Here is a 14,003-nt window from a genome sequence, read left to right on the forward strand (position 1 = left end):
GCCACAAGAGAGAACATGTAGAGTACAGGAATAGTAGCCACATCCCCACTGCACTGGTTTCATGGGGTACTGCAGCCACTGAATTCTCATATACACAGATATGAAGCCACATCCTTCAACACCCCAGCTGTCCTCTAAAATGATTTTCTGTGCTGGCCTCAGGTAATCTGGCAGAGATCAGTTCCACAGTGCATACTGAACGTATCTATAATGCACTTTAGGAAGCTAAGAGCTCTGACGTTCCTAAAAATACAGAGATCAGTCTCTCCTCAACAAGCCTTCTCTCGATGGTGGAGTGTTTAGCAGTTACCAACTAGACTCAGACTTCTTGTTTTGGGGACAGTGTTTGAGAAGGCAATCGCTAATGTATGTCAGATGTACTCAACACCTTTGATATTCTGGGTAGATCCCAGTGTGGGTTCTGGCAAACCTTTGGAATTGAGACTTCTATCTCATCCTCAACCACTGGTAAACCAAAGTCTTGCTGTTGGTTTGGAATTGTGCATAATGAAGCATCTTGCTACTTCAGTCAAAATAGTGGATAACATTTGTTACTGCGTCTTGCTACTGTGTCATAACACATACCTTTATTGATGGGATAGTGCGGCAGTAGTGAACCAGGTAAAGGCCCTCAGCATTGCTTTGGACCATGCCCTATCCACCTTTCCATCTTAAGTTATCTATGATATGTAAATACTGGGGGGAGGGTTTCCATTTTCACCTGTATTTATAGCATAGCAGTCTTGATACCATTATGAATGATCCAAACTCTTATTTTTTTTGTCAGAATAGCTACTCTTGGATCTGTATTTATCACACACCCTTACAATTCCCCCCCCCCCCGTTTGTTTTATGTGTTTGTATTTTAAGAGGGGTTTATTTTATTATGTTTTATTTGCTGTACACTGTTTCAAACATTTTGACAGGGGTAAGGGACTCTATGAATAGAAATGTTATTCCACAGAGAACAGGAGTGATGTATGACAAGTGAAACTACTTTGTAGTAATTCTGTTTGTCAAACTGTTATCTCCTTCCTGCTTTCCCTTTCTCTTCTGAGTTCAGTTTTTAGTAATATTTTATCATCTTATTGCTGTTAGTTGTTTGGGAAGCATCAGATCGGTGAGAAGAAAGTGGAGGTGGTTTGTACATGGCTTTGATGATTGACAGTCTTCTGGCCTCTTGAATCCTAGTGGGTGGGGACAGAACACACTCTCCCTCAGACAGCGAAGGAAGAGAAGATGACTAGAGCAAACAGAAATACCAATGCTGTAAGTAATTTTACCAGTTTTGACAAACAGCTGCCATTATAGTTTATTTTCTGCTATTTGATAAAACTACTGTTTTTTCCAATTACTTACAGCCTGTTCTGAAGTATGACTCTGAATACTCCATTCCCCACCCACTTAGTAAAACACATCAAAGAGACAATGATGGACTGATAACTGTACTAGTATAGCTTGTTTTCATCAATTATCATTTGTGCTGTTGTCAACAGTGAGTGGTGGTTTTTTAATTGTAAAAGGTACTCAGCTTAGTTGTTTCCTTCTGCGTAAACTTGTTTAAAATGTTACATGACTGACTCTATCTTCATTCAGAGTAAGTGCATTGCAGAAGTTGCACAAATAGGCTTTGTGTACACAATGTAGGATTTGTCTCCAAATTTTGTGTACAAAATGTAGGATTTATCTCCAAGTTTCTCATGTTGAATCTGTTACAGAAACTCTTGTGTACAGGTAGATGCTGTTTTTAACTAGATTCCTCTATATGATGCAGTGTGCCACCAGTGAAATGAGCCTTGTGAACTAGATAAGCATCATATTTAATGAAGAAACAAAACAGTAAACTTTATTTCACATATCACAAAATTTAATATATCTCCATTTACTACCATCTACATTCATAAAATATGAACTATTTTTAACAGATGGTATTTTAATAAATAGTTGCTTTAAAGTACAGCAATTTAATGAGAACTAATTAGCTTAAAACCACAAACACAATAGTTTTGGAGCCCGTAGGGCTTACAAATAGAATCAGATGTCATTTTACTGTAGAAAGGCTTGCTTAACACCTGTACTTAAAGAATATGATAGTGCCAGAATGACAACAAGTTAATAAGCAACAGGGCAAAAATATAAATTATAATAATTAAATATATAAATAAATAATGTAGCAGTTACAGTAACAAACGCTATCCACTATTTTGACTGAAGTAGCTAGTGACTTTTCACTGTAACCATACTAGAGTACATAGACTGCAGAAGTTTCCGCAGCCCTTCAAGAAACTCTTGAGTGGTCTTCCGTTGGCAGCCTTCACATTCCTGTGTTGTGCTTTTCTGCAATGAAAATATTTATGTAGTTAATAATTGATTAGTGATAGCTCTGTCATTGACTAGAGTCAGTGGTAATGCATGAACCTGTGTATGCTGAGTTTCCTTCCAAAATGAAGCCCAGAATGTTTTTCAGGTTTTTACTTTTTGCTAAAGTTATGTATTCATATAGTAAAGTAAGCCACACATAGTGGGATGCTCTGCGGCAGTGAAATATAGCACAACGGCAATTTATTAACTTTCAGTAATAACAGAGTTGGTTAATAATCCAGCTGAGGCACGTTTCATTGTCTAACCGAAGCCTGAGCGATATTTCTAAAATATCAGGTGGCCCCCTCTAAGCCATGTTTTCTGTGTTATTTTTTAATCATAGTGGGATTTGGCACTTGGTAGCTTTACCAAGTCCTGCTGCATAGCGTCCCTTATGTTCAGCATTAGAGATTGCAGAGTCAGGTACTTGCTGTCCAGTCCTGGAAACCGTTGTTCATGTGAGGATTCTTTACTCTGCCATAAGCAAAGATTTGCAAGACTAGGCACATTGACCTTAGTCATAGTCAGGTTAATAAAATTAATTAGAAACCCATATTACAGAAAATTTTGATTGTAAGCATTATATAACTAAAAAAGGACAAACCATACCTTGTCCTAGTGGATTATCATGCAAATATACATTGCTACATATTTAAAACTTTAGACATTTTACTAGCTATTACAGTGCCAGTAGGTCTCAAGAAAAACTAGTACACATCTGAAAAACAATGTATTGGTCTCAAGATTGGTATTCAAGATTAACTTAAATGGTTTCATTTTCAGTGAAGAAACTCTACTTTGCCACTGTATATAAAATCAAATGTGAAATTTCCATCACCAAGATTTCTTCTTTATTCTAGTTAAAGGACAGAAAAAAAGAGAGGAAAAATACCCATTGCAGCCTATGGGGAATTTTTTTCCTGTATTGAGCCTTAAAACTCTGCTTTAAAACAGATCAGATTTGGGTTACCATTAAGCTACACATTTCTTTTTAAAAGCATCCAACCCAAGTAAAAAGGAAAAACTTTTGTAAGAGGCTGTTTAACTTGAATTTTCTTCTTTGCAGTGCAACAACAGAACCATATTCTTGGTTTTCTATTGACAGAAAATGTCAATAGGAGCTCAGATCCTGTAGTGATGGGAGTAGTATAGATAGTATGGAGTCTAGATATATTAGATGGAAAAAGAGGTTGAGACAGATTATGGGAGTGTTAGATGAGCAAATAAAGTTGGGTCCACTACCAGCAGATAATTTTTTCTCTTTCTAGTTGATATTCTATCAATTTCTAAATTTGTGTATAAAATTGTGTAAAAATGAATCCTTACCACAGAAACACCAAGGCATTTCATGATACGATCAATACTATTATTAACCATAACATCGCCTTCGCTTTCTTCTTTTAAAGTGTTCATTTCAGCCATGTAAAAGCCCAAGGCCTCCATTCTGTGCTCCTCCTAAAATAAGAAGGAAAATCATTGCTAAGTATGATTGGCCTTTACTGGGGCCAGCAAAAAAGGTAGTATTTGAATAGTGAATACACCTTGATTTATTTTACACTAGGAAGAAGTTTATACAGTATATCATTCATCTGTGCTCTTTAAGGTCAGACTATAAGAAATTAAAAATGGGCTCAACTCTAGTATTTTCTTGTAGGCTTGTGCTGCTCCATTTGGAAGTCTGGTCAATGATTGCAGGATTCCTTGAGCACAGGAAAAGCCTCAGGTGGCTCACAGCTGCTCTTGCAGCTCCTACACTAATACTTGGTCCTAGCTTGTGGTGTAGGAGGTATCATCTGGAAAAGGACACATAGCCTTAGCCCCTGTACCTAAGGTTGATTCCCAGCTGCTGGATGGCTCCTTTGGGCCATTTCCAGTTGGTGTAAATTAAAGCAGGCTGGCTGATCTGTTTCATTCCTTGGACTGACCCGGCCCCTAGATTCAGGGGGAGTCATCTTTACACAACCATCACAAGCTGTGCCAAACACAATTTGAGCATATCACATGATCTGCCCCAATAAATTGACTTTTTTTAAAAAATCTAAACCAGAAATTCTTTGTGTTTGATCCAGTGAGCACATGAGTAAAATTACTCTAGTGAGGAAGTCATTGCATGTTGAGGCTTTAAACCTTTACTTAAGCAAACATCTCATTACCTTCGATGGGAGTTCTGTAATTAGGGATTTACATAAAAGTATAAATCAATTAATTGTCTGACATCTTCCAACACTAATATACTTTCTCAGCATGTTATCTAGGTAGGTAAGTATTATCCCTATTTACATAAAGAAAAAGCTAACGCTAAAGTGGTTGAGTGACTTGATGACAGAGAGTCTGTGGAGAGCTGGAATTACAATGCAATTCTGTGCTGTGTATACTAGATCACACTGGGGAAAAAAGCAATCTCAATGACTTAATGAGGGTTCAGAGCAGAAAGTTCTTGTGCAATTGGATATTTATAATAAAATACATACATAATCTATTATTGTATAACGAGTATAAATAAGTATTCAGAGCTAAAGGTATCCGAGCATGCCCTGATGAAGTTTCACTCCTGGAAAGAGCACATGTAGAATTTTAAAACCAGAAAGCACAATCATTTTAATCTGTGATGTTATATAAGATCTGTAACACGAACTGCTTGTGTCTGCACATGCAATTGGGACAAAATTAGACCATACTTTGTGCCAGCTTCTGCCTATATTCTTAAAAATGAAACTGGCATTTTTTAAGTATTACCTCACACTAAAGACTATTCTTCCTGTTTGTGCTGCTGATTTAAGAGTTAATATCACCTGCTGCATATTAACCTGTGGCCCAGTAAATCTCAAAATAAGTTATTTTCTTGTAAGAATTAATTCAACTGCAGTGCATTCAATAGAGCAAACTAATCTTGCTCTGTTCTGCTGTTGCACAGAGCAATGAGATAGCATTTTTACATCAGGCTTTTCTGATGTCAGACAACATAAAGCAAAAACACAAGTAGAATCCCAAACACTGGGTTCGTACAGTGAAATCATGCTCCAAGTGTTGGTCAAGTCTTTTTTCTTATCTCTGCCTTTTCAGAAAAGGTAAAATGTTGATGTGAATTAATAACACACATACTTGGAAAGGCTCTTTAAAAGATAACACAAAAATTTATACTCACATTTGAGAAGTCCTCTGGTGTGTAAAAGCCATCATAATCAATATGCTATGAGAAAAATAGGAGTTAATTTTTTCTGCAAAAAGTAAAATAAAAAAAATTACAGTACAAATTTAAAAAGGAAAAAATCCACTTACTTTGGTCATTTTTTCTAGCTCGATTACATCATCAATTGCACATTTTAGATACTCTTCGTTTGGTGAGGTGAATGGTGTACCGTTTGGTGAGGTGAATGGTTTACCATTTGCTGCAATTACAAGCAGTAGTGGAATATAGCAGGTGACCAATACTTTGCACATTATAACAGTGTTCTAATTTACTCTGTGTCAGTATCCAAGTTGTAATTGATAGAGCTGATAAATTGTCCTTCAGCTGCTTGGTATATATATACTCTTAATTCCGGAAAAAAAATTATGGGGGCGTCCTGTTAAAGTATTGGCTTATTACACACTTTTTCATATGTTCTACCTGTGTGGCAAGAATCATTACTTTTGTTTTTCCTCCTCTGATGACACTTTGGAATTTCTTTAAAGCCTCATAAGCAGTGAAGGGATGTAGGTAAAATCCCTCTTGGTGTAATAGAAGCCCACACTCATGGTAGTACCTCTTCACGATATGTATATGAAACACTTTTTCCCCTTCGTTCACTGTCACTCACCTCTCTCTCTCTCTCTCTCTCCATATAGACTATACCAAGCTATAAGCACGTGAAATGTTGATCTCAATCTGTATAATTAACTATAGGGTGTATGTTTTTTGTAAATTTACATGTCATTCATTTATACCCACCAACAGATTTAATGTGGCACAGTGAAGAGAAGTGAAATGTACAGATAAAAGGAGAGAAGAAATTTTATTTTGTTTTTAGAATTGTTGATTAAACAACAGGAAGAAAGTTAGCTTCCTGTCTGACAGTGGTTTCACCTGTCATCTTTTGCAAAAGATAGCTAATGCATGTTCAGTGATAGATGCAGAGATCAATCTTTACACAATCAACTTGGAAACTGTTGTAAAACTAACTCCCTCACCACCTCCCTACCAAGGATCCCTGGTTTTGAGATGGTTATTTAAAATTTATTTTTTATTGATGTATGATTTACTGATATTTCTCTTCCACCATCTGCACCTCCGCTCTCTTTTTCAACATGTGATGAAAAGCCAGGGCTTTTGCTTTTTTTTTTTTTTTTTTTTTTTTTTAAAGCATGTCATTTTGCTTTTTGGATATTTGCATATGTTTCTCTGTCATGCTGGTTTTTGATTATCTTGTTTCTCACTGAACCTCCTACCTTGTTTCGTATATTGAAGTTAGGAGGAGACTGTTTTACAGTGAATTTGACACGGGGCTCCCATGTTGCAGTATCATAAATTGTCACTTCCACCCACCCTCAAAATGCCTACTGCTGGCTGAAGAGTGCTAACTGTAAATTTAACATTCAGTTCTGTCCACCTTGAGCTTAGTCCTGAGCCACATACTCCCTCTGTTGCACAAAAGCCCCAAACACATTGGAATGGATGCAGTTCTTGTGTATAGAGGAACAGACCCTGGAGAGGCCATGCAGAGGGACTCTACCCCTTAAATTCTCTAGAGCTTTGTCCCTGTTGACACTTGGCCTGTCTTAAGGCTTGCCTGAGAGCAGGACTCCCATGCAGTTAAGATAAAGATGTCTAACAAAGAATGGAATTTTACTGGGCAGTAACACTTAATGTATTTTGAAAGATGTTTTAAGATCTATATATATAGTATAGTGTACTAACTGCAAGCTGTATACTGCATGAAATTATAAAAAGAAAAAGGGCATAAACACTGACTAACTGCCAGATGTTGAAACGGTTGAAAAGTTGCAGGCAGGGAACCTTGGAAATAGCCTCAGATAAGAAATATGTACCGAAAAGAGGAAATAGGTAAGGATCACACTGATACACAATAAGGATAACAAAGGTGTAATTGCCCCAAAATCATAAGGAAAGTAAGATCCATCTATAGACTGGACACAGATTGTGAGATAACTACAGGGAAGGTTTCCCACAGCTGTTGGTAACTGTATGCCTCTGTTTATGTGCGGTCTTTGAATTTATTAATCAGTTAGATAAATCAGCTTTGATTACTGAGGTTTGTTATTATTAAACTAATCCAAACTCGAGAACCTCTCTCACTAAACACATAATCACAGTGAAAATTTTATCAGTTATTCGTTATCAATAAATTTATCAGCAAATTATTGATAATCCACAGTAGCATGGAGGAATAAGGGTAGGATGGAGAAGTCAGCGGTATATATCCATGCACAGGCGGGTCGTAGAGGGGAGGATCTAGGCATGTGATCCATGCTTTCACCATCTCCAAGCTGGGCTGTTGTAACAGTCTCGCATTGGACACAACCAATACTGAAAGGTTGAAACTGGTACAGTATGTAGCAGCTTGCTTCACTAGCAGCTCAGATTAATGCACACACATCACACGTGTATTTCACAAACTCCACTTGCTTTCTATTCACTGCAGAATAGTGTTCAGTCTTGGTTCTGATCTACCAGGCACTTGTTGCATTGGGTTGCAGCCACTGCAGAGGCTGCCCTCTCCTCCATGATCCTGCAAGACAGCTGAGCTCAAAAGATAAACCCAGAGATCTTGAGGCTATAGCATGCTTGTAAGTGTAACTCCAGCTGTGGAACTTCTTGCCCACAGAAATCAGGCTGAGCCCATGCTCTGTGATGTTGAAACCAAAGTGTAAAACCTTAGATTGATAGGAGGCGTGCAGAAGTTCCAGCTGCTACTACAGCTCATAAAATGCACTAGTGTTACGGCTGTCTGGCTGCTTCAAGTGTCCCCTAAGAAAATATTTGGAAACACTGGTTTCTGAATTTGAGATTTTTCTTGTGTAGTTTTACCATAAATTGGGTTGCCTTATAAGCACACGCGCTTGCTTTGCCATACTCACTTATGAGAATGTGTTGTTGCAGCTCATACTTTTTCAGAAGGTTAACATCGACTTAATACAATGGCCCATATATTTTTAAAGACAGAAAATGTGGCGAAGAGACAGCTGAATGTTTGAGAAGTAGCCAGTGTGAATGCACATAAGGATGCTAAGGTGATTCATGTTCAAAATTGCATGGAAGATAAATGTTAATGTATTCATTCAACATGGTCTACATGTCTCTCCCTCTGGCAGTCTTACTGTAAAAACAAAAACAGTAAATAATCCAGGTCCCGCAGTTTACATCCTTTCACATTTTAATGCCATTTTCCTTAACCAATCAGTAGCTGTTATTACCATGACCTGTTTGGGGCTCTAGAGATCAATAAATAAGGGGTTAATATACTGTTAAAGTTTGAAAACAAGCCTCAGGAGGAACTGCTTGAGCCAATATGATGTTTGTGTTAATTTGAAGTGTATCAGTAGTTCTTTGACTTAGCTGAAGCAACAATGACTGCTCTGGTCACTCAGAGACAGAATACTGGATTGGATGGGATAATGGTCTCCGCCAATATGGCAATCCCTATGTTCTAAAGTCACGGTGCAGAACAACGCTGTCAGGGCCAGAGTTTCAGAAGTGCTGTGCACCCACAATCAGCACCAGATTTTCAAAAGAGCTTAATTCCCAATTCCAAACGAGTAGCTAGGTACTCAGAAGAGTTCTGCACTTGAGATGCCAAGCTCTTTTGAAAATCTGACTGTAAGTTCCCAAAAGAAGATCTTCTGCTGAGGTGCAGGTTTTGTGTCCCAGAGGAAAAATGGGTTTTGACATGTTGCCCCCCCCACCCCACCCCGAAAAAAGCTAACATCATGCTGGGATGTATTAGCAGGAGTGTTGTAAGCAAGGCATAAGAATTCATTCTTCCACTCTACGCAGCACTGTTCAAGCCTCAACAGTATTGTGTCCAGTTCTGGGCACCACACTTTGGGAAATATGTGGAGACATTGGAGAAAGTCCAGAGAAGAGCAACAAAAATTATTAAAGGTCTAGAAAACATGACCTCTGAGGAAAGATTGAAATAATTGGATTTGTTTAGTCTGGAGAAAATATGACTGGGAGGGGGACACATGATAGTCTTCAAGTCTGTACAAAGTTGTTACAGAGAGGAGGGTGATAAATTGTTCTCCTTAACCACTGAGGACAGCACAAGAAGTAATGGACTTAAATTGCACCAAGGGAGATTTAGGTTAGACATTAGGAAAAACTTCCTACGATAAGGGTAGTTAAGCTCTGGAACAAATTATGTAGGGAGATTGTGGAATCTCCATCATTGGAGGTTTTTAAGACAACCACCTGTCAGGGATGGTCTAGGTAATATTTAGTCCTGGCTCAGTGCAGGGCAGTGAACTAGATGACCTATTGAGGTCCCATCCAGTTCTACATTTCTATGATTCTATGTCAAAGGTACTTTCCTAGGTATATTGTATCAGGAGGGTTGACTTAGAGGGCTAAGTATCAGGTTTGGAATATTGAATTTTCTAGAACCACTGCTTCAAATCCATGCAGGATCAATTCAGACCTTTCTACTTCCCTTGTACCTCACATTTATCTGAATTCTTATACTGTACTCTTCGTTTGCTACCTAAGCACCATCCAAAGTCGATAAAATGAGTCTGATGCAGTTTATGCTATGTACAGTAGAACCTCAAAGTTATGAACGCCTCAGGAATGGAAGTTCATAATTCTGAAATGTTCTTGACTCTGAATAAAACGTTATGGTTTTTCTTTCAAAAGTTGATAACTGAACATTTACTTAATATGACTTTGAAACTTTACTATGTATCAGAAAAATGCTGCTTTCCCTTTATTTTTTAGTAGTTTACATTTAACAGAATACTGTATTTCCTTTTTTTCACCTCTGTTGCTGCCTGATTGCATACTTCTGATTACAAATGAGGTGTGTGTTAACTGGTCAGTTCAGAACTCTGAGGTTCTACTGTAACTCTTTCAGATCAGACCTTCAATATCTAAGCTTGTCTGCTCTAAATGAATATCACAAACCCTCTCGCACTTTGTGTAAAAGTAGGCATTTGTCCTGATATCCATGCCTAAATGTTACCATGGACTTGTATGCTGTTACCCTTGTTGTGGGCTATTAATTGTTTTAGGGAGGAATCTTCAGACGAGGAACTACTTTCAAAACTATTTGGTCATAAGCCCTACCAGTACCACTTTGTGCACTGTCAACTCTTACAAGATGGGGTGGGTTGGTACTTGGATGGGAGACCTCAAAGGAACATCAGTAGTCAGCAGTAGAGAGAGGCTACTTTTACAATGGCAAAATTTGCAACTATTTAATTGTAGCAGTAGTGAAAGTTGTAGTATACACAAGACAGATACGATATAACAACCTGGTGTTTAAAAATACCAGTCTCCAGGCAACATTCCAGCTTCTGCTGTTGCAACCAACAGTGGAGCTGCCCAGTGGTGATTTACAACTTTTTTTTTTTTTATTGGTGTAAGAAAAGGCAAAGTATTTCTTTAGGTGCTATTCTTCTCTTTGAGTCAGTAATGACCCAGTTTTTCTCCATAGTGTTAGGGGCCGCTGTGCTGCTAGAGATGACATCTTTCAGGAGACACCTGAAGCAGAGTTGATGTCTAGTTTAATCATTAAATACCATATAGTGTTGGGTTTTTTTGGTTGGTTGGGTTTTTTTTGCAAAAGTGGGAATGTTGGACTTGGTACTCTGCTCAAATTCCAATTTGAGTAATTATGTTTTATCTATCTAAATTCCTTTTGTAGCTTATATTGGAAAGATGTTTTTCACTTCCTTTCCTACAGGACTGTGCCGGGTAAAAATAGCTCCTTTCACTTTATTTCCGGTAGCTGCATTTTAACAGAAGGTGAAACAACTCCTGAATATGACGACTCTAAAATGCCTTGGCATCTGAGAAAATAAAAATAGCATTGCCAATCCCAGGACCCAAAATCATGAGATTATTTTAAAAAATAATAATACAACTTCAGTTTTTTATGTACTTTCTGATTTTTTTTATGTTTAGAGTACACTCAGGTTTCATTTTCAAGCTTTTTCTCAACAGTTGAGAGGCTAGAAACCTTTTTTAAACGAAAGCTGAAATTCTCACATAATCACATGATTCCAGGAGCTGGGGCTTTAAGAAAAAAACAGCAACAGTGGCAACACTAAAAGGCACCATGTAATTGAGAGTCTTTTGAGCTTCAGGGAAAACAGCAAGGCCTATCTCCTTTCCCTTGTCTTCAGGAAGAGGTGAATTAAAGAAGGTGTGAGTGGGCATAAAGGGATGGATCCTGCCAGTTAGAAGGGCTGAGGAGAGTTTGTATTCTGCTATTGGTTTATTTGTCTGAGTTGTTCATAATTTTTAATGTGCATATGCCTAGCATAAAAGAGACTTTTTAAGAAATCCAAATAAAATTTAATGGGCCAAACCTACATCCCCACTGCCAATCTGCACGCCTTCATACTCTATAAAAGTTCCTACCTGGATCAGAACCTTGCAATATGTACTCAACTCTTAATTATTTTTATCTTACTGTCTTATGCAACTTTCTGAACTGAAAGTTTGGTTCTTATTTTTTTCCGTACAAAGCTGATGACTGGTGACTTTGAAGAAAAGTTTTACTTTCAGTGATGTTTTAGGGAGCTGATCGATCAAGCTGCTCACCTCCTCTCCCCATCACAAGAACAAAGCAGTATTCAAAAGTGTCACTGCTATTGTCTTGTTTTGTATATTATATTCATTCTGCGGGAGTTTTTTCAAACTCCTACTATAGTATTTCATTTAACAAGATTACTGTCAACAGAGTCATAGGAACCACAACGAGTTCATGTGCCTGACAAATATGATAAGCATCAGCCTGTGATCATAATCTGTTGCTTTTAACTCTTGCTCATTCTGTCCTAGGTTCACTCTTTTAAAGATTCTAAAGAGCCACCTCCTTTTAATAGTAGAATAAGATTCATACTATGTTTTCAGAGCACAAATAATGGTAGAGGTATTATTTGAAAGTATGTTTTTAATGGCCCCTGTCCGCCATTCACATTCTACATGCAATACCCTTCAGTGGGGTACAGTGCAGGCAGAAAGGTCCACCCATGTAGATCTAAATGCAGCACTGAGGCCAATATTTGTAATTAACTTTATACAGACAATGCATCAAAACAAAAGGCAGTTGATTGTTTTTTGTTTATTTTTTCATTAATTACTAGCAAAGGCTATTGATACGGCCAGTATATTGAACATTATTTAGAAGGAAAACAATGGGTGGAAGCATGGATGAAACTTGAAGTTTGTTAGTATTAAACTAAAGTTATATACCTATGCAGGGCACCATATTTATTTAGTTTTGATTTATACTCAGTGAATGAAATACCTAACTCTGGGCTCTCCCAACATTATTTATTTAAATATACAGTCATAGACAAATTATTAACTTACTAACTCCTGTACACCTCTTTCAGCCAACAGTAGCTTGTCAACAAAAAAAGTTGGTCAGAAATTTGCATTTTCATATTGCACACCCTTTTGCCAGAGGCTTCCATGATCAAACATTTTTCAACTAAAATATAATGGACAAGATGATTTGGCTGATATTAACAGGGAAATGGGATGTTTTAGGGGAGAATCCTTAATAACACATGTAACATGCTTGTAGTGTTTGTCTGAAACACCCCACCCTGTTGTTGTTTTGATTCTGCTGAGAAAGTGTTAGGTGCACTTTGCCAAGTCACCGTTGCAGCTGGCTTTGCTTTTTCTACTAGGATATAAGGGATGCAGGAGAATAGCTCTTTAGAGTGCTAAAGTTTTGGGGACAGATGAGTCTGGAGAAAGGCTTAGGCTGGGGGAAAGTAGGAACATAGGAATTTCCAAACTGGATCAGACCATTAAGTTCAATAGCGTGTCGCTTACTAAGGTGAATAGTAGCTGCTTCAGGGGAAAGTGCAAAACATCCCAAATGAGTAATTGTTAGCACTAGTCAAGAAATGAATTTTTTTCCCATGAAAAATGTCAGGGTTTTTTGGTCCAAAAATCAAATGTTCAGTTTTCATTTTCTGTTGAAAACTTGAAAATGGGTGACAAAATGGAAATTTTTCTTGAAAATTTGTTGAGTTGAAAAGTCATTTTTCATTGAAAGATAAAATGCTTATATAAAAACATTTTAACCATCCTTAGTAATTATGGAACAACTTGCCCATGGGGAAAGTTACTTCTTGACCCTGTTAGAAGTTGGTTGACGCATGAGAGCTTGTATTCTTCCAAGAGTCTTATTTGTTTTAATTATTGTAACTCTTGATGTTCTTGGTATCCATATGAATGTATTTCTGAAGTTGCTGAAGGACCAAAAGTATTGCTTTGCCAAAGGATACAATATATTTTTATTATACTGTACATACCAGTAGGAATGACCAAAGCATGTTTTTATAAACACATCATTGTTCTGACTTGTAAAATCTTTTGCTCTTTGACACATAATTTGATGCTTGGCCCAATACTAACTGAACTTCCCTCTTTGCCGGTGCAAATGTAACACCGGCAAACCCTG

The 14,003-nt window shown here is 37.5% G+C and overlaps 1 long non-coding RNA gene across 1 annotated transcript in view; it reads left to right on the forward strand.

Annotated features, from left to right (window-relative positions):
• The first annotated feature begins 1,256 nt into the window (after positions 1-1,256).
• Positions 1,257-14,003, forward strand: part of LOC144263534 (uncharacterized) — a 130,849-nt gene continuing 118,102 nt past the window's right edge. The window contains exon 1 of the long non-coding RNA XR_013345830.1: positions 1,257-1,269. This is a non-coding gene — a long non-coding RNA (uncharacterized LOC144263534). The remainder of the gene's footprint in view (positions 1,270-14,003) is intronic.

The sequence above is a fragment of the Eretmochelys imbricata genome, chromosome 4, assembly GCF_965152235.1.
Source record: "Eretmochelys imbricata isolate rEreImb1 chromosome 4, rEreImb1.hap1, whole genome shotgun sequence".
Classification (NCBI taxonomy): Eukaryota; Metazoa; Chordata; order Testudines; family Cheloniidae; genus Eretmochelys; species Eretmochelys imbricata.